This window comes from Rattus norvegicus, chromosome X (genome assembly GCF_021556685.1).
Source record: "Rattus norvegicus strain SHRSP/BbbUtx chromosome X, alternate assembly SHRSP_T2T, whole genome shotgun sequence".
Classification (NCBI taxonomy): Eukaryota; Metazoa; Chordata; class Mammalia; order Rodentia; family Muridae; genus Rattus; species Rattus norvegicus.
The window spans coordinates 27,341,252-27,363,014 of NC_141554.1; the positions used below are offsets into that span (position 1 = coordinate 27,341,252).

Sequence of the window (21,763 nt, forward strand, 5' to 3'; positions counted from 1 at the left end):
AGTCAGTCTTTAAAAAGTGACCACATAACTGGCAAGCACTAATGTAACACAGTGTCTGACAGCATAAAGAAATTGTGGGAATAGGTAATAGATTGCTGAGTGCTAAGCTATACGACTTGATAGTAAGAAATGAATAGCTTTGCTCCTACATGACAATAGTGTATAGTAGCCCAGTAATGTGGCTGGAGACTGGGATGGGGGAACATCCAGAGGAATTAAGAGGTTCTTTTTTTTTTGCCTCAGTGAATGGGGGAACCTTGTTAGAGCACAAAGTAATTGGGAATGCTAGACAATAAAGAAAGCTGTATTAGAGTTGGAGTGTGATAGCTCATGTCTGCAACACCAGCACTTAGGAGGTGGAATCAGGGGGATTAGGAGTTCAAGATTATTCTCAACCATATAGTGACTTCAAGACATGAGACTGTCTCACCTACCGCTACCCTCAAAAGCAACAAAGTATCTAAAAGCATAGGTTCATAGTCTAGTCCCGTAACTTATGTGCTGGGTTATCTTGGGCAAGGTATTTAACATCTTTCTGCCTTGGTTTGCAAATCGAAAAATGATGTTAAGGATAATGCTGATACTTTTCCCCTGCTGCCACTGAGTTGCAAAAGGGTGGAGGCTCTGGTACATTCAAGATTCATCATGACCCATAATCCACAGCCATGGCTGAGGAAGGCATAGCTGCTGGAGGTGGAATGGGTGTCAACACTGCTCTACAACGGATACTGAAGATGGCCATCATGAATCATGGCCTAACATGTGACATACACAAAACTGCCAAAGCCTTAGACAGGCAACAAGCCCATCTCCATGTGCTTGCATCCAACTGTGATGAGCCCAGGCATGTCATGCTGGTGGAGACATTTTGTGCCAACCTGATTAAGATTGATGACAACAAGAAATTAGAGGGAAGGGTAGGCCTCTGTAAAACTGATTGAGACGGTAAGCCACGGAAAGTGGTTGGTTGTAGTTGTGTAGTGGTTAAGGACTGTGGCAAAGAATCTCAGGGCAAGGATGCCATTGAGGAGCACTTCAAATGTGAGAGATGAATAAATAAAAATTTGACTCAAAAAAAAAGAATGTGCTTATGATTCAGTGGATTCATACAAAGCACACAGGAAACGCTATTTAATTGCTAGCTGTTATTATTATATACCTGAGTGGGTAGGCTGTGATTTATATCTGCTACACGAGAGATTTTCCCCAAGAATGGCTTGCTCATGCGGTGCTATGGATGGAAATAGACCCCAGGGCCTGATCTATTGAAGAGAACGGGCAGTTGTTTCAGCAAGCACTGTTCAGGCTTTGGGGCTCTGTTCCTTATATACTTTCTAGAGGAGTTTAGCTTTGTGACCCTACTTACATTTATGCTTTCCAGGAGTCAGGTGGCAAAGCAATATTGCCCCCTGACATATGTATGCACTGGACACATATGGAAACACTGTATCTTTGAAGAGAAGAACAGGTGATATATAGCAGGAGCTGAGAAACTGTAGCATTGTATGCTTCTAAGTAAGTCACTAAGCCAAAGGGAGCTGTTATTTTGTGCTGGGAGGAAGATGGGCATTAATAGCCCCTAGATGATCTTGGTGAGATTCTTCACAGTTTTAAGGCTTGCTTAGAGAAAATGTCATCCAGAAATTCATGCTCTTAGATTCATGCTGTCTTAAGCAGTGGGTGATTGGATAAGAAATGCATTTCATGCTCTTTATCAGGACAGTAACTTTAATTAAAAGCATGTGTGGCTCAACATTATTTTGAGACATGGTATTTGATTCCATATATTTTCTCTATGTCTCCCATAGTTTATTTTGTGATATATCAAGGGAGAATGTGGCCAGGCAGGAAAACAAATAATATAGGGTTTGCCTTGGGATGCTGGCATCTGAAACTGAGTCAGGCGAGTGTGCTGGCACATCTTGTAATCCCAGCCTTGGGATCGGGAATTTGATTACATGGTTACATAGTGAGCTGAAGGTCAGCCTGAGCTACACAGGATCTTTGTTTCAAACACTCTTACCACCCCCACGCTACTCCGCCCTTGGAGTGGGGACGGTGGGGGTGGGAGGAGGGTGAACACTAAAAAGGAATCCAGTGAAAATTTTGTAGTTTCTTGGCAGGAGTCCTTCCAAACATAACTAGGTTATTTTTATGGGATATTGTAAAGTCAAATTAGAAGTGCTTAATAATGACTCAAATTTTCTGATAGATGAAGTGGTTAATGACACAATTGCCACTTGACAGTGAAAACCAGTGGATTGGAAGGGAATGTTTTCTAACATATAGTAGTGATAGCTATAATTGCTTATTCTCATTTCTGCCTACAGGGGCATTTGTACTTAGTGTTGGGCAGCCCATAGTAATACCAGTCTACAAGGGACTGAAGAGATGGTTCAGCAGTGAAGAGCAGTTATACTCTTGCAGAGGACCTAGGTTTGTTTCCCAGTACCCACACAGCAGCTTACAACTATTTGTAACTCCAGTTTCAGGTAATTCAGTACCCTCTTCTGACCTCCGTGGGCACTAGACACACACACACACACACACACACACACACACACACATGGTACACATACACACATGCAAGTAACACGCTCATACACATAAAAATTTCTTCAAAATAATTTATAGAAAAGAATTGAATAAAAAATTTACAAAAATTTAAAAATATTTTTTTCTACTGAGAAAGATCTGTACTTGGATGGCAACAGATTCATCTGATTTTCAAATTCCTAAAGCTGTATGCATTTGTGAGACATAGTGCTTAATTATTACAGAACAGGTATTTGGTAGTCGAAGAGAGCCTACCCTAGAAGTGTTTGCATCAGAGTGGGTTGAAGGGCTAACATTCCTAAGTATTGTTCTGTGTTGACTGTATCATCAAGCTCAGAGAAGGTTCAGAGGCAGGCAGGGCCCCAAGTGAGGCAGGTCTTTGAAGACAGATGTGTGGTAGTAGTAGGAACAGTCAACATGGAGAGGTTAAAAAGGTGGCCACAGTTTCTACTTATTATCTCATGGGAGTAATGGACTGAATAAGGCTTGAAATAACTTGATAATCTTTGAAACTATTGATTGGTGTTTGGCCATCCTTCAGCAAGTCATGTCTGTTTTCTCCTCCTTGAGCCTCAGTTTCCTCCTTTGTCAAGGCAGGGCTGTTACATATGAAAAAAAAAGTTCCTCACCATGCCTCATACAGCATATGAAGCCGTTCTTAAAGCCACAGAGCTGAGGCTCACATATGTAGTGAAAGCTCGAAGAAGGCAGCATTTATTCATTTGAGGAACTAGGAGTTTTCAGGGTGGGTAATGGGCAATTGGGCTAGCCTCTGGGAGAAAGTAGCATTTCCTCTGCTAGCAGTCCAGAAGCCCAGCAGAGTAGCAAAGGGGCGGGGCCGCTTCTGAAGGGGTTGCTATGATACCGAGGGGCCAGTGGAGTTTAAACTGAACCCTTAAACCATCGCGCCCTCCCCCACTCGTCCACACTGGGGCCATTGGCCATTGTTCCCCACAAAATGGCGTCAGTAATCCCCCCCTCTGTGACTGAGGCCTATGTATAGCTGAGGGGGGGGATGTGTGGACTAGAGGTGGGAACAAAAACTACAATTCCCAGGGTACACTGCACCCGCTTGCGAGGCACAGGCCACGTGCCTAGGCCTAGCGGTTACAGGCCGTCAAAAATCGGTTAGCTCCCTCTCCCATCCCTTCTTTGGTGTTGCCCCCCCTCCCCCGCGCGCACTGAGGTCCTGGGGGTGGGGGGGGCGGTGGTGGTGTATGCCATGGCCGTTGCCCTCTCAACATAACCAGGAGACAGGTATTTGTAAATCTGTGCTTCGACTTCTATTCCCCAAACCGGCAGGTATGGGTCTCGCGAGATAAACCGGGACCTAGAAAAAGTGAGTAAGGGGTGGTGGGTGAAAGGTACTGGTAGGGTACCCCATCTCCACAGAGCTGGTTCATTTAAACGTTTACAAAGAGGTGAAAGTGGTCTGCTGGTGGCTAAGAAGTGCTGTGTGCTTGGACCTCTTTTGACTTATTTACTTCTTTTGGTTTTTTGGAGGGGGTAGGTAAAGCAGCCGCGTGGACAAGTGCTTTAGAACACACAAGCAGTGTCTTGCGTGGCTGCTCGCTGAGATTTTTTTCCCCTCTCTGCTAGGGAGAGAACTCTGTCTCCTCGACGCGCATCCACCGCGCTGCGCTGAGTTCGGGGAAGGTGTGCGCAAGCGCCGGCGGGCCAGTCTCTGGGCTCCTCGCTCTGCTAGGGGCCGTTCCGAGTTTGGGCTGCTCCGCCCCTCCCCCTTTCTTTCCCTCCCTTCCCCTCCCTTCCCCGCCCCTCTCCAGTCCATCAGAATTCTCTGGCTTCAGTACGCGTGCGCTCGGTCAGCTGCGGGGCGAGCGCGAGCTTGGGCTCGCACTCTGCTCCCCCTAACCCCGCCCGCTCTTCCCCTAACCGTGGCTGCTGGCTCGGTGGGCTCGCGGGGAGACGCGCGCACGCGCACAGGACTCGGAGACGAGCTCGAGACACTGAGGAGGGGAGTAAGAAGCATCGGAGGAGGCATTAGAGGAGGAGGTATATGTGTATGTGTCTAGTCTACTGTGTAGCCGGTCGGGGGGCTGGAGAAGGCTTGAGAGACAGCTAGGGAGAACTGAATAGAGTCGTTCTCTAGCGGTCAGAGTCTCTAGTGAGGTGAGGGTCCCGGCCAGCCCGGGACCCTGAGGGAGGGAGGAGGCCGGGGGGCGTGTCCAGGATCGGGCTGAGCGATGAATGGGCCCAGGATGAATGGAAAGAGGCAGCGGCGGCCAACAGTCTGTTCAGAGTAAGCGCCCCAGTGTGTGTGTGTGCGCGTGTATGTGTGTGTGTGTATGTGTGTGTGTGTATGTGTGTTGAGGGGGAGCTGCTTGACCAAGGCATGGTGCGTGCGGTCACCCAAAGGTACTGGACTGGACGAGGCCGGACTCCGGTCTTCGGGTTGTAAGAGCTGGAGTCCAAGTGACGGAATACGGAGAGGAAAATTAAGAGGGAGGAAAAGTGGAGAAGGACAGATCAGAGGTTAAGGTGCATTTCTCTTTTTTGTTTCTGTTGGGGAGGGTGGCAACTTTGGCAGTTGATGGAAGATCAAGAGAGGGAAGGTGAGGATACAGGAGATGGTTGACAAAGGGACCGAGAGATCATTTAAGTGAGATGGGTGATACTAAAAGAATCGCTTTGGGTGTGGGATGTTCAACAAGGTTTGGATGTGTTATGTTGGTGGAAATGGAGTGGGGAAAAGAATAGGCTTAATTTAGAGGTTCATTTGCTGTAGGAGGGTCGATAGGACTGAAATCTGGGTGAGGGATATAGCAGGCTGATTGTGTAAATTGTGTTAGGTGCAAGGGAATTGAGAGGTGTGGTGTGTGCTCTGTGACTGACTTGCTGGGAATGGGGAGGGGATGGGATGATAGGGTTAGGATAAAAGTCACGAGGTGGTTTCGCTGTATTGAAAGAGGTTTTGTTTAGTTAAGAGCTGTGAAACATTTATGTAGTGGGATGTGTATGGGAAACCCCCAGAGTGTGTCTTTCTATATCTTGCCAGTCGATACACTGTTAAAAAGAGGTGCGAATTTGCTCTTCTCCCTGTCTGTTTATCTTTCTTTCTTTCTTTCTTTCTTTCTTTTTTTTTTTGAGACAGGGTTTCGTCCTGTAACCAAGGCTTCCCTGAAATTCACTATGTAACCAAGGTTGGTCTTGAATTCCCTTCCACCTTTCTGCCTCAGCCTTCAGGTGTGATTCCTTAAGGGTTACTGCTGAGACAGTCTCAGGAATCAGTCAATAGTCTTGAGTTGTGAAAATCTGTACAGTAGTGATTGCATCCAATATTTAGAGGCTTTGTTATTCATTTTTCATGGGTACTTTTTTTTAATTTTGGCTCTCTCTCTCTCTCTCTCTCTCTCTCTCTCTCTCTCTCTCTCTCTCTCTGGTCTCACTATGCAGCTCTGGCTGGCCTGAAACTTGCCATGTAGACCAGGGTGGCCTGTAACTCAGAGAAATCTGCCTGCCTCTGTCTCTAAATTTTAATATAAAGAGAACTTTTTAAATAGACCTTAGTGGGGGCTGGAGAGATGGCTCAGTGGTTAAGAGCATTGACTGCTCTTCCAGAGGTCCTGAGTTCAAATCCCAGCAACCACATGGTGGCTCATAACCATCTGTAAGGAGATCTGATGCCCTCTTCTGGTGTCTGAAGACAGCTGCAGTGTACTTCTATATAATAAATAAATCTTTAAATAGACCTTAGTGTATGACTGGAGGCGTTTTTAGACAGTTTGTAACACTTTGGATTGTTGAATTTAAAATTTATTTAAAGTGGACAGCCCGGGGAGAGATACTTTGTATTAAATGTTAGCTAAAATGTACAAGACCTGATTTTGAGTATTTAATAGTGATACCTGGTGCTTTTGGTTGTTTTGGAGTTTATTTTCTGTGAAAAGCGGCACTTCTAATGTATTTGTTTCTTTTTTTGATGAGGGTTCAACTCAGGGCTTTGAACATGCTAGGCAATCCCTTTACCACTGAGCTGCATCTGCAGCTGGTGTAACTTTAAATTACAATAGATTACTTGGACATTTTGTTCTCTGAATATGTTACTTAGTTTCTGGTAAGGAGGTCTTGTGATGTTTTTATTCTGTTCTTGGTCAAGATTAATGAGTATGGATTTTTAACTTTTCATGATTATTTTTACAGGTTTTGCTGATCTACATCTTGAGTTCGTGGACATGTACATTTAAGAACGTATCTTGCATTCTGTTTTGAGATCGAAAAGAGTGTAATCCTTTCTTTGACTACTTAGAGTTTTAGAGTTTTAGCACAAAAGTTAATATTTCATTTAATTTGAAATTGATATTGAGATGAATATTTTGTGTGTGAATATAAATATATAGGGTAATACACACAGATATATATATATATATATATATATATATATATATATATATAATACCAAACACACATTAATATAGAGCAGAAATAGGTACAATGGGAGCTTAGAAATGTTTAACTCTTCCGGGAAAGATGGTTTCCTAGCTTTTGGCTAGATTTTCCTGGAGTGAAGCTGAAGAGAACTGATAGGCTTATTTACTGAAAGTCTTTTCTGCCTCTCCTTTTATCTTTTTGCTGTCTTCTTCACTGTGCCCCTCTTTAGATTGTCTACATATTTTACACATACTCTTACACTGTCCTCACATGTCTTCATATTTTAAAGGGATTATAAAGGTCAAAGATAAATCTGGTGTGGTGGTATGATATCTTTAATCTCAGCACTTGGGAGACAGAGGCAGGCAGATGTTTGTGGGTTCAAGGCCAGGCTGGTCTACATCTAGGGGTTATTTAGTGGGACCACATCTCAAACTAACAAAGCAAACTAACTAATTAACAACAACAACAATAATAACAACAAAATAAAACAAAATAAAATGCTTGATCTAGTCGATCTAGTTAATCTATCACAAGTCTACATTTACTGCCATAATTATTTCTTAGTGTTTTAGACATTAGATATTTGTAAAATTGGCCTAAGATTTTCTTCATAAAGCAGAAGTTTCTGTTTTTACTAAGTTATCCATTGCTTAGACAGTAATATTAATAAGACCAAACAAAGTCTACCAAGAAACAATAGACAGGGATACAGAAAATAAGAAATAGTCTAGTAGTAATAAATTTCTAGTCGTTATGTAACTGAATTAAATGTAATTAGGAGGGCTGGGCGTGATGGCCTTTAATCCCAGCACTCAGACAGGGGAGACAGATGAAACTGTGAGTTCAAGGTCAGTCTGGTCTACATAGTGAGTTCCAGGACAGCCAGGGATTCATAATGAGACCCTGTCTCAAAAGAAAAAAGTAGGGGCTGGAGAGATGGCTCAGAGATTAACAGCACTGTTTGCTCTTTCAGAGGCCGTGAGTTCAATTCCTAGCAACCAACCATATGATGGATCAGAGCCATCTATAATGAGATCTGGCGCCCTCTTCTGGCCTGCAAACATATATGCAGGCAAAATGCTACATGCACAATAAATCTTTTAAAAAAGAAAAAAAAGTAGAGAACTTAAATGTTTGTGTACATGTTTTTTTATGAGGATGAATTGTGTGCAAGAAAAAAGCATTTCTGTCTTTTATTTTTAGTATTAAGTGTCCAGATCTATTTGTAGAGATCCTTAGGTCTCCTGGCTAAAAGCCAGAATTCTTTTTTTTTTTTTTTTGAATAAAGTCTTCTCTTTTATTAAATCTATCCATTATAGTGGTTATGTATGCTTGGGTAGTTTCTTTTTTTTTTTTTTTTTTTATTAACTTGAGTATTTCTTATATACATTTCGAGTGTTATTCCCTTTCCCGGTTTCCGGGCAAACATCCCCCTCCCCCCTCCCCTTCCTTATGGGTGTTCCCCTCCCAACCCTCCCCCCATTGCCGCCCTCCCCCCATAGACTAGTTCACTGTGGGTTCAGTCTTAGCAGGACCCAGGGCTTCCCCTTCCACTGGTGCTCTTACTAGGATATTCATTGCTACCTATGGGGTCAGAGTCCAGGGTCAGTCCATGTATAGTCTTTAGGTAGTGGCTTAGTCCCTGGAAGCTCTGGTTGCTTGGCATTGTTGTACTTTTGGGGTCTCGAGCCCCTTCAAGCTCTTCCAGTTCTTTCTCTGATTCCTTCAATAGGGGACCTATTCTCAGTTCAGTGGTTTGCTGCTGGCATTCGCCTCTATATTTGCTGTATTCTGGCTGTGTCTCTCAGGAGCGATCTACATCCGGCTCCTGTCGGTCTGCACAGAATTCTTTCACAGGCATGTGTGCCCATTTTTTTTGTCAAGATATCATAAAATTTGTGGTATTGTTATGCAACAACTAATTTTGATGGCTGTAAAGGACATATATAAAGGAATTTTTTTGAAATTAGAATTGATGCTATTTTTAATTTAATTTTTATTTTGGGGTTTCATATATGAGTACTATATTCATAGTTGTTCTGTAAATATCATGAGATGTTTATTTAGGAAAATGTTGAAGTTGTTGCGAGAGACTTATTGTAGAAATGAGATTTTAATGCTCTTTCTTTCAGGGATATATATTCCCTCTGAAACTTTTTTCCTCTTCCCTTTTTTCCATATAAACTGTTCCCTTTTCTCTCCTTTTAAAAAAAGATTAATAAATCTTATATTATATATCTATATGAGTACACTGTCACTGTCCTCAGACACACCAGAAGAGGACATCAGATCCCATTACAGATGGTTGTGAGCCACCATGTGGTTGCTGGGAATTGAACTCAGGACCTCTGGAGGAGCAGCCAGTGCTCTTAACCATTGAGCCATATCTCCAGCCCTTCCCTCTCACTTTTTAAGAGAAAATGTGTTTAGGATTGAATCCGGGACTCCTGCCTGCTACTTAAACATTCTATGTAGGGAAACATATACATCTCCATTTCATCTCCTTTAAAAAGTCTTAGAAGAAATGAAATATATCTTTGCCGTGTTTTAGCATGGGTTCTTTGAAACTGTGATAAAACTCAGTAACAAATTTATGATTTTAATAATTTTATTTTGTGTGGTACTTGCGATTGAACCCATCAATTCTACAGATGCCCAGAAAGCAGTCTGCCATTGACCAATATCCTCAGCTCTCCTTTCTTTTTGAGAGGTGGTCTCAATAAATTGCTCAGGCTGCCCTTTGAACTCACTTTGTGGCCTAGGCAGACCTTGAATTTGTGATCCTCCTACCATGGTCTCCCAAATTGCTGGGATTATAGGCCTGAGCCACTAATCCTGGCTTTAAACCATTTTTAAAGTATATATCTTTGACATTAAGTAACTTTACTCTATTTGGGGCAAGTTTCTAATTCCAAAATGTTTTCATCACCTCGAAAGGAAACTCTGTACTTATCATTAAGTGCTTGCTTCCTATTCTCCTCCCTCTACCACCCAGTGGCTCTTATTTGCCAGTCTCAATGGCTTTGCTCAGTATCTAATCATAATACCTCTGATGTTAGACTTTTCTCTTGCAAATCTTTGCATGAGCACCCCCCCCCGTGTGCTCTGTGTATGTGCATGTATTTTTGTGTGAGCATGGATGCCATACATATAGAAGTCATAAGACAACCTAAGGCAACTTTGCCTTTGATCTTGTTTGAGACAGGGCATTTCATCTGTGAGTTCTCCTGTCTCCACTTCCCAACTTGCTGTAGGAATATTGGAATTACATCATCTGGCTTTACCTACGTTTTGGGGATCCACATTCAGGCTCTCAAAAGCCTTTATGCCCAGCTTCTTTTACTTAATATGTTTTTGACATTCACCCTCCATGCATGTCTCATTCCGTTTTATGGTTGAGTAATATACTATTGTATAAGTTCATGAATATCTGGAATGTTCCCACCTTTAAACTTTTGTGGGTGGTGCTACTATAAATATTCATTTGTAAGATTTTGTTTGAACACCCATTTTAACTTACTTTGGGTATGTAACCAGAAAAGAAATTACTAGATCACATACCAACTGTTTTCTACAAAGGTGCTACTATTACACATCATCATTATACATTATTGTACCCAATATATATGGATTCCAATTTCTGTACCTCCTCCCAAAACATGCTGTTCTTTTTGTAATGGCCTTATAGTGGCTGTGAAGTGGTAGCATTGTAGTTTTGATTGCATTTCCCTAATGGCTAATGATGTGGAGCGTCTTTTGCTTTGTCTATTTATATTTCTCCTTTGAACAAATATTTTGAATTGTCTAGCTAAGGCTTTGTTCATTTTTAAATTTGCTTGTCTTTTTAAGTGAATTCTAGGAGGGGTTTTTGATGGTTTATAGAGCTTTATTTTAACGTATGGTGGTAATGTCTTGTGTGGGTTGGTGGCACAGGCCTTTAATCCCAGCAAAGCCATTGAGACAGGCAATGAGAAGGTAGAGAAAGGTGGTTCAGTGTGAGTTTAAGACCAGCCTGGTCTACATAGAGAGAGTTCTAGATCTTAAAAGACCTTCAGTCATTTTAAAATTTGGCTCTTTTTTACTGAGTTATAAGATTTTAAAAACTGTGTTCTAGATACTAGACCCTGATAGCCGATATCCTTCTAGTCTATGAGTGTTTTTTTTAATGGTACAAGGTCTCCTATATGCTAGATAGTCTGCCACTGATTTACATTACAGCACAGTCTTTGTACTTTGGTTGATTGAAGGTTGTTTTATTTTATTTTTTGAGACTCTTGCTGTATATCCCACAGCAGGTTTTGAATATTTGATCCCCTTGGCTCAGCCTGCCTGCTCGCTTGGTGGTGTGTTTTGTGGCACTAAAGTCTTGAAGCATCATGAAGTCCAGTTGTATAGCTTTTCTTTTAATGCTAATGCCATTTGCTCTTTCATTCATTCAATTCCCTACCCCCACCCCACAGGCTGCCCTCAAAATTGTATAACCAAGGATTATCTTGAATAGTTTTTTTAAATTTATTTTTAATTTTATGTACATTGGTGTTTTGCCTGCACAAATTCTGTGTGAGGGTGTCACATCCTCTGGACCTGGAGTTACAGATAGTTTTGAGCTGTCATGTGGTTGCTGGGAATTGAACCCAGTACCTCTGGAAGAGCAGTGGGTACTCATTTAACTCCTGAGCCATCTCTCTAGCCCCCTTGAACAGTTTTTTTTTTAAAAAGACTTATACATTTTATTTGTATGATTTTTTCTTGCATGTATAAATGTGTACTCCATGTATACTTGGTGCCTGTGGAGGCCAGAGAGGGTATTTGTTCCCCTCGAATTGTGAGCTGCTATATGGATGCTGGGAACCAAACCCTGGCCCTCTGTAAGAGCAGTTAGCACTCTTAACTCTTAAAAAGCTGAGCTTTTTAAAAATGATAATTTTATAATTCTTGCATGAAATTCTTTGACCTCTTTGTATCCCCTCCCCACTCCTCATATCCACTATCACCTCTCTTCCCCATCCAGAGTTTTCTTTGTTTGCCCACTGGAGTTCATTCTGTGTTGCCCTATTTCTGCCTGGAGTGTGGTCAGCTTACCAGGCGTCACACTATTAAAAACAAAGGCCGACACTTTCTATCCTAACAGCTATCAAATGCCAATAGATTCTAAGCTAGTGGTGAGATTTTATGTCCACCTCCTCCCTTCTTTTACATGTGAATTTCTTGAAAGTTTTTAAACTTTACATGTGTGAAGATTGTGCTTGGTGTCTGTGAATGCTAAAGCTCTGTACGAGTCATAAAGATTTTTATATTTAAAAATTTATCGTCATCATCATCTTTATTTGTGTGTATTTCAGTTGGAGGACAACTTTATGAAATTTGTTCCTTCCTTTACATAGATTTCTAGGATTTGAACTCAGGTCATTATTAGGCTTTCATAGCTAAAAGGATTTCTTATGTTGAAACTGTAGGGATGCTTTTTTGCCTACTTATTCATTTATTATATTTCTGTGTGGGATACTAATGTGTGTGCAGATGTGTTCACTCATGCCACTGTGTCTGGAAGTTAGATGTTAACAGCAGATGTCTTCCTCTATAATGCCCCATCTAAGTTTTTGAGACAGGATGTCTTGCTGTACACGAAACTGACCAAATTGCTAGACTAGCTGACCAGTGAGCACTTGGGATCTACCTGTCTCTGACTTCTGTTGTTGGGAATACAGATAAGCACCATGCCCAGCTTTTATATGGAAGCTGGGGAATCTAAATTCAGGTCCTGATACTTGTAAAGTAAGTATTTTACTCATTGTGCCATTTCTCCAGTGTTATTTTGAACTACTATTATGTGTTGTATACAGTGGTACATTTTGGTAGTCCTAACACTCTGGAAAGTGAGGCAGGAGTGCTGCAATGTCAAGACCAGTCTGGTCCACTTTGTGTTCAGTGAAATATTCCTTTAAAACTAGAGAAAAACAGTTGGGTATGATGGAGCACATCTTTAATTCTTGCACTGTGGAAGCAGAGATAGGGAGATCTAGTTTGTGTCCCAGGGTAGCCTGAGTCACATGGAGAGTTTTAGGCTAGTCTGGGCTTAAATAGCAAGATCTTACCTGAAACCAATCAACCAATCAACCAGCCAGACAAATACTCAAAACAAACAGCAACAAAAAGAATCAAAGAAGTTCTCTCAAATTATTTGGATAGATTCCCAATCTTAACAATTATAAACTATATAGCAGATATAATTGCTTTTTTAGATATATGTAATGCCAGTTTTTGGTTAAATGATAGATAATTATGGGTTAAGTCTATTTTCACTGAGGGTATTTTTTAAGTTTAATATAGCCCCGAAGCCTAAAAGTTGTAATCCTTAACATCCTATTGTGCTGGGATTGTAGGAGTGATGCCAACATGCCCAGCTTTCAGTTGACTTCTTCACTAATATACATGCAACCAATCCCTCGCACAGACCTTATTTCAAAGGATGTGATATGGTTTTTTGAAATATATATTGAAATGTATATATATGCACAACATTGAGTTATATGAATGTGTATTACAAGGGGCCTCTTATTAGGAGTAACTCTGGCTTTTTTTTTTTTGTGGAGCTAGAGATAGAACTCAGGATCTGGCACATTCTAAGTAAGTTCTCTTTCATTGAACTGTCCCTTTCTCCTACCTCCTGGCTTCTCCCCCTTCTAGCTGTGCCATTTTAGTTCAATTTACTTGATTTATGTTTACTTTTAAATCTTTTGGCCCTTTGAAATAATCTCATGTAGCCCAGGCTGACCTCAAATTTGCTATGTAGCCAGCTAAAATTTTGAACTTCTGATCCTCTGGTCTTTGACTTCCTGAGTTGCGTATTACCACATTGGACTTTATGAGGTGCTGATGATCCAACCCAGGGCTCAGTAAACATTCTGAATTACATTCCTCGTGATCTATTTTTAAAGAAGGATTTTATTTTTTTTAATTTCTCTCTCTCTCTCTCTCTCTCTCTCTCTCTCTCTCTCTCTCTCTCTCTCTCTCTCTCTCTCTCTCTCTCTGTGTGTGTGTGTGTGTGTGTATTAGTATGTGAATGCAGGTATAAGAGACCAATGGCATCAGATCCCCCATCTGGAGATACAGGCAGTTGTGGGCCTTAGGAACCAAAGTTAGATCCTTTATAAGAGAAGTATTTGTGTACTCTTAGCCACTGGGTCTTCTCCCTAGCCCAACCTTTCCCTCAGCCATCTTTTTAATAAAAGAGACTAGGGCCCAGGTCAGCCCTCAGTCTGGTACTCAAAGGATCCTCTTGTGTCAGCTGTCAGAGTAGCTGGAGCAGCCATATTTTTTTCTGACAGATCTCATTATAGTCAGCCCAGGCAGGCCAATGCTGGGATTGCAAGCATGGGCCATGTTCACCACATGTCACATAATTTTTTGAGCCTCTTTTTTTAAAATTGTAAGAGAATAATAACAGTTTTACTTAGGATTCTTGTGATGATTGAATGGAAAAATGTGTAAGAGGATTTAGAAACACATGGTGAGTTTCTAAAACATTCTCAATAAATTGTAACTGAGAAAATAATTTGGATATGTACCTTACTGTTATGTATTTCTTCATCTGTTTTTCTTTTCTTTCCCTCATTTCTTTCTTTCCTCCTCCTCCTCTTTTTTTTTTTTTTTTTTTGAGGCAGGATTTCAATGTGTAACTTTAGCTGGCCTAAAACTCTGTAGACTGAGCTGACCTCAAACTTAGAGCTTCATCTTCTTCTGTCTCATACCTTTAATCCCAGCACTCTGGATGAGGCCAGCCAGAACTATATAATAGAGAGACCCTGTCACAAACAAACAAACAAAAATAACAAAAAGTAAGGCTTTCTTTAGGTTTTTAAGAAATCTTTTCTTCCTGTTATGCCAAAGTTTCTTCTAGTGATTGATGTGGCTCTGCTTTTATATTTAGCTCTATAATTTACATTAAATTTACTTTTGTGCCTGATCTTAGATAAATATTTAACTCTCCTCCCCCAGTAGATAGCCATTTATCCTGACACAATTTATTATACTATCTGTTCTCCACAAATTTGAAATTTTTACAGTGGAGTGAGTATATTCCCAAGTGGGCTGATTTCTTAGTTTTTTTAAATGTATGTCTGTTTCTGTGCTGAAACCATATTGTTTATGTAATTATAGCTATATTGTATGTAATATTTGATAAAGAAAAGTTTTCATTGTCTTATTTCAGGATTTTCGGGGTGAGGGAATTTTGATGCTGCCTTACTGTATGTAGCCCAAGGTGGCCAGGAACTCTCATGGCCTTAGCCTCCCCAGGTGTTGGCATTCCAGGAATGAGCTAACATGCCCTCTGCTTCAATAGATTTTTAGTTTTCCTTGTGTGCTATCTGTGAGAATCAACCCATTTCTTTGGGGTTTTGATTGGTTTCACACTAACTTTTTGATAAATTGGTAGTAGGGAAGGGGGTTATATTAGCATGTGTGGTGGTACATTCCTATAATCCTGGCACTTGAGGACTCTGTGAGTTCAAGGACAGACTGGGTTGAATAACAAGACCCTGTGTCATAAAACATTGTTTTCAAGATTTATTTTTATTTATGTGTCTATGTGCATTTCTGTGTGAGTATATACCATATATTTTCAGGTAACCTCAAAGGTCAGAAGGAGGTGTTAGGATCCCTTGTAGCTAGTGTTACCAGCAGTTGAGAGCCACCTGACATGGTTGCTGGGAACCAAACTTTGGTTCTCTGGAAGAGCAGCAAGGGCTTTTAACCATGAAGCTATCTCTCCAGCCCTTGAGTATATTCTTCAGTGAGTATTTTATAGCTTTGCTGCTCTTGTGAGCATGATGGGTGTTTTTGTTTGTTTGTGGGGAGGCAGGATTGAGATTGAGTCTTACAATGTAACCTAAGCTGGGCTTGAACACATTACCGTCTTGTCTGACTCAGCCTGCTGAATGTTGAGATTACAGGTATGCACCACCATACCCAGTTCCAGCTAGTTGTTTTTAAATTATGTTTTCTTTTTAAAATTATTTCTATGTGTGTGGGTATTTCACTTGCATGCACATCTATGTAGCATGTGTATGCTTGGTAGCAGCAGAGGACAGAAGAGGTCATTAGATTCTCTGGAACTGGGTTTACAGATAGTTGTAAACCACTATGTAGGTAAGCCACCTCCTCTAGCCCCTTGAATTATATTTTTTTAATGATTATTACTGATGTATACATCAGAGTATACAAAATATATTCATTTTGACCTTGGCATTTCTATTGTGTTCCTTGTTTCCTCTTATTTTTAGTAGATCTGCTGGCTCTTCTAATAATGTAGTCTAGTCTGTAAATTTTGCTTTTATCTCCTTTTAGTTTTTTTCTGCCTGTACCTTCTGAATATTGAGATTACAGTTGTAGGTCCCGTGCCTGGTTTATGAGATGCTATGGATCAAACCTAGGGCTTTCTGTCTGCTAGGCAAGCACTCCATCAGTTGACCTGCAGCCCTAGATCTGGCTTATTCTTGGCTTGTTAATCATTATTTTTATGGAAGATGGCTTAACCTCAGTTATAAGTTAAATGTTAACTGAAAACATACTGAGGGCTGAAGCTGTAGCTTGGTGAGTATTTGATAATGTGCAAGGCTCTGGGTTTGATCCTCTGTAGTTCATAAAATGAAAACAAACTAAGGCTCTTTAAAATCCCATTTGAGTATTAAAAATCAAAATACTTGATAAGACCTTTTCATTGTTAGGACTGTAAGGCAAAAGATACATATTGTATATGGAAGTTTAAATTGATATAATGGTAATGAAAAGCAATTTTGCAACATTGGATAAACATATACATTCATTTTTATATATTAGTATATTTCAACGAAAGTTGAAAATGTATATACATATATGTATGTCTGCTACAAGTGTGTGTGTATGCGTGTATATATATATATATATATATATATACATGTAATGAAATGTTTATACTAGCAAAACAATTTGAATGCTACAGAGTAAAAGCCTTCTATGTGCTGAAAAGAAAAAAGTACTTAAGTCATGAATATTAAAAAAAATAAATCCCAGCATTCAGAGTTCAAAGCCTGGTGTACATAGGCATATTTGTCTCAAAACTCCAAAACAAGAAAAGAAGAAAAAAGCTTAGTGACTTGAGCATGGTGTTATTTACCTGTAGTCCGAGCTCTTGGGAGACTAGGGCAAAAGGATGGCTTGAATCCAGAATTTTGTGCCAGCTTCAGTAATATAATGAGGCTTTGCGTCAAAATAAAAACAAATTTAGTGTAAACTGGGCCAGATACTACAGTCTTATAATCCCAGCTAGTCAGGAGGCTGAGGGAGGATTGCAAATTCAAGGTAGAGAATGGACTATGGACTAAATTTAAGGCTATCCTAGGCAACTTAATGAGAGCCAGAACTCAGTGGTAGAACACTTATCTAACAGGCTCTAGTAATATAAACAAAACAAAAAAATATTACTGTATTCTATACATTTTCGGGTGTAAAGTTAAACATATTTTCTAACAAACTCAGTGGTAGGACTCTTGCCTAGCTTGTGTCCATGATCTGAAGCCCTAGAATACATTCCCAGCATTGAAACACAAATGAAGAAATATGGTGTCAAGCATTGTGGCACATGACTGTAAAGCCCACATTTCTTTTGGGGGTGGGGTGGAAAGGGTTTATTTCCTCATATGGTTTGCAGTGCATCATCCAGGAAAGTCAGGGCAGCAACCCAAGTCAGGAACCTGGAGGCAGGAACTGATGCAGAGGCCATGGAGGAGTGCTGCTCACTGGCCTGCTCAGTTTGCTTTCCTTCTTTTTTATGGAATTTTTTTATTCATTTAAAAAAATTTTTTGTAAATAAATAAAAAGCTAGCACTTCTTAAGAGGCCGAGATAGGATTGCCGAGTTTAAAGGCAGACTGTATTATATAGTAAGTACTAGGCTAGCCAGGACTACATAGCAATACACTTTCAGAAATGAAAACAAACAAAACCCCCCATACCTAACAGATAGTTCACACATGATAAAAGCAAAAGCTAATAGAAATTAAAAGGTGGTAAATACTGCTACTAATTATAATATATTATATTACAAGTTTGAGAACAAGGACTGAGTTTTGTTGTTTTTCTCTGACTGGTACTTGGTGCTTATGAAAATAGATGTATGAGAAAGACATAAAATAGTTTTTTTGTAGGTAAATTAGCAGTTTCATTAATCAGGATATTTTTAAAAAGAAAAATGTGTTAGCTGAGTGAAGCAAATAGATATTATCTTTGTTATTCAAGGACTCCTGTAAAGGTTTAGACCAGTGGTTCTCACAGTGGGTTACAACCTTTTCAGGTCTTCTAAGATCATCAGAAAACACAGATAAAATATTGTTAATGGACCATTTTTACTGTTTAAATATTCCTTCTTTCAGTTACTATAAAGGTTAAAGAAATCCTTTGATCCATTGGTTGATAAAGTATTTTGAGGTAAGAGTCATATAAATTTATTTCTTAACTCCGGTGCTTAAGTAATCTTTCTTTCTTAGTCTCCCCAGTATTTGGGATTACTGGTGTGCAAAAATGTACCAGATCCAGGTTGGACTTTTTCCCTGCATAGAACTAAGGTACACTACCAAGTAAAGTTATTTTGAACTTTTAAATCTAGCACTTCGGATGCAAATTTGTGAATCTCTGTCTATAATTTAGGTCTCTATAGAAGTGTTTTGTAGTTGCCTTTTAGATACATTCCTAGGTTTAGATTGCAGTGTTACCATTTTCCTTCTGAAAATGGTTACATTTAGGCTATGCTATATAGACATGAACTTAATAGGTGTTTCCAGGCCTGAGGAAACTCCAGATTTGAAGTCTGATTTTTTTTTGTAAACTTTTGCTGTGTCCCATTTCTATTTTGCTTGTTCACTGCACCATATCTTTTCAGCAATGCCAACATGGTTTATTACTGGAAAGTCTTTTAAGAATACATGTTTTTGCCTTCCTGAATTGAGTCTCCTTGAAAAACCATTTAATGTTTTATTATTGAATAGTACTTTATTTTTATTAATGATTTATTAACATTTATTTGCTTATCTATTTGTATGTGGGAATAGGTATGAAATGATCATGAGGACAGAGGACAGTTTACATCAGTCAGTTGTTTCTTCCCTAGGCTCTGGGGATTGAACTCAGGTTTTCAGACTTGGCAGCAGGCACCTTTACTGAAAAGCCACCTCAGTGGCCTTGAATAGTGCTTTAATACAATGCTGCCCTAGGGGATATTAAGAAGTGGAAAATAAAAGCTTTTATCTATTGATTGTTGTATTGTGCCAGGCACTGTGCTAAGTACTTTATACACATTTTCATATTAGTCCTGTGAGATTCACTAATGAAAATTTAAAAAAATGAGTGTGGTTAAGTTATTTGCTGAAAGGGACTTGATTCCAGGTTTCTCTTACTCCAAACCCTGCCTCTGTTTTGCTTTATGATCTAGAAGGTATTAGAAGCTAGGCCTAGTTGTATAGGTGCTATGGTTTGTATATGCTTGGCCCAGGGGGTAGCTCTATTATAAGGTGTAGCCCTGTTGGGGTAGGTGTGTCACTGGGTGTGGGCTTTAAGACCCTCATCCTAGCTGCCTGGAAGTTAGTGTTCTGCTAGAAGCCTTCAGATGAAGATGTAGAACTCTCAGCTCCTCCTGCACCATGCCTGCCTGGCATGCAGATCTCTAAGTTCAAGGTCAATCTACAGAGCAAGATCCAGGACAGCCAAGCTTAGGTAGTGAAGGAGTTGGAAAAGAGGAAGCTAGTGATAATGTAACAAGGGGGCCATGTTCCAGGTCCTGCAAGCAGCAGAACTCGGCAGCTTCAACCATGTGTCAATGACTTTATCATCAAGAGGAGAGGGAGACTACTGGGACAATTGATGCTGGTTAGCTGGAGCTAAGAAATAAGTGGTAATTAGTAAGAGACCAGCATCACTGAGTTGAAATCTTCTGGGAAGTGTTTTCTAAGAGCACAAAGAATCTGTGTTCCAGAGATAGCCAAGTTTGTACCTCCTGCTGCAGCTGTACTTGGTAATGTGTAAGAGTGTCACCCAAGTGGTACTGGTTTGAAGGTGTCATGAAGAGCAGCTGCTGAGGCTTGGCACTGTGAGAGATCATGGAAGGCCAAAGGTGAAACCTTAGTTGCAGTTGACAGACAGCCCAGGACAGAGAAGGGGTCATGCAAAGGAATTGAGGCTTGGTACCATAAGGAGAGCCTGAGAGGCTATAGGTGAAGCCTAGTTGCAGCAGAAGACCCCAGTGTATTGCAGATGACAGTACCACAGGATGACCACCTTGATTAGCAGTAGCAGTGGAATGGATCAACCTGAGCTTAAGAGTGCTACCAAGGGCAGAGCTGTAGAAGAGATGCCATCCCTTTGGAAGAGCCCAGAAAATCATGTGTGGATCCCAAACATTGATACAAGAAGCTGTAACATTGAAGTTGCCTTGGAGACCCAAAGATGTTTGAGATGCCAGAGCCATAGGATATCTGCTGAGGAAAGCTGCTAATAGGGAGTGGAACCAGCCCAGGAGAAAGACATTTGTTTGAATAAACCTATGGGGGCCAGAGAGTGGAATGTGATGGTTTGTATATGCTTGGCCCAGGGAGTGGCACTATTGGGAGGTGTGGTCTTGTTGGAGTAGATGTGGCCATGGAGTAGGTGTGAATACCCTAGTCCTAGCTGCCTGAAAGCCAGTATTCTGCTAGCAGCCTTCAGATGAAGATGTAGAACTCTCAGCTCCTCCTGTACCATGTCTGCCTGGATGCTGCCATGCTCCTGCCTTGATGATACTGAACTGAACCTCTGAACCTGTAAGGCAGCTCCAATTAAATGTCCTTATAAGAGTTGCCTTGGTCATGGTGTCTGTTTACAGCAGTAAAACCCCAACTAAGACAACAGGCCTATAACTTCAGCTCCCTGGGAAATTGAGGGACAATCTGTGTGCTACACAATGGGTTGGAGACAAGCATGGGCAACTGACTTGAGATCCTGTCTTGAAAATAAAAAGAAAGCACAGCCATTTAGGTCTTCGCTAAAGTGCTTACATAGCACATATAGGATCCTAAGTTCAGTCCTCAGTAATGAATAAGTGAGGAGGAAGTGGAGGAGCAACAGCAGCAGCTATTGGATTGGTGAGGAAAACAAGTGAAAAAAGAAAAGGAACTGCTATTGGATCCATGAGGAAGAGATCAGAAAATGGATGCTTAGTGACGTTCTTTGCCTGGCTTATAAAGATTTATTGTTAGCAGGAGCAGGAGGAAAAAGAGGAGGAAGAAGAGGAAGAGGAGGAGTATTTTGTGTTATTGGGGACCAGATCCAGAGTCTTCTGTATGTTAGGAAAGTGGATCACCACACAGCTATACCCTTGTCCTAGAACTCATTTTTCTTATTCATTATTTGTCCTTAAACTATAGTTATTACTTGTTATTGTTGGGGCTTTTCCCTCTCAGTGATTCTTAACCTTCCTAATGCTGCGACCCTTTAATGTAGGTTCTCTTGTTGTTTGACCCTCTCAAATGGGTCTTGATCCATAGGCTGAGAATCACTTATAAAACAAGAACTTTTTAAAATAAAGGGATACTTTATTATAGACAGACATAGAAGGAAAATCCCACAAAGATGGGAGTGAGAGGCAAATGGATGGAACTACAAAATATCATCCTGAGTGAGGTAACCCAATCACAAAAGAACACACATGGTATACACTCATTGATAAGTGCATAGCCCAAAAACTCGGAAAATCCAAGATACAGTTTACAGACCACATGAAGCTCAAGAAGAAGAAAGACCAAAGTGTG

The 21,763-nt window shown here is 40.5% G+C and overlaps 1 protein-coding gene and 1 pseudogene across 11 annotated transcripts in view; both read left to right on the forward strand.

Moving 5' to 3' along the window:
- On the forward strand, window positions 584-1,072 carry Rps12-ps6 (ribosomal protein S12, pseudogene; annotated as a pseudogene).
- Window positions 3,640-21,763, forward strand: part of Wnk3 (WNK lysine deficient protein kinase 3) — a 164,130-nt gene continuing 146,006 nt past the window's right edge. For 5 of the 11 annotated variants that reach the window (XM_087600106.1, XM_087600108.1, XM_087600104.1 and 2 more), the window contains exon 1: window positions 3,640-3,813. The gene's annotated coding sequence lies outside the window, so the exon portion shown is untranslated. 11 annotated transcript variants of the gene reach the window in all.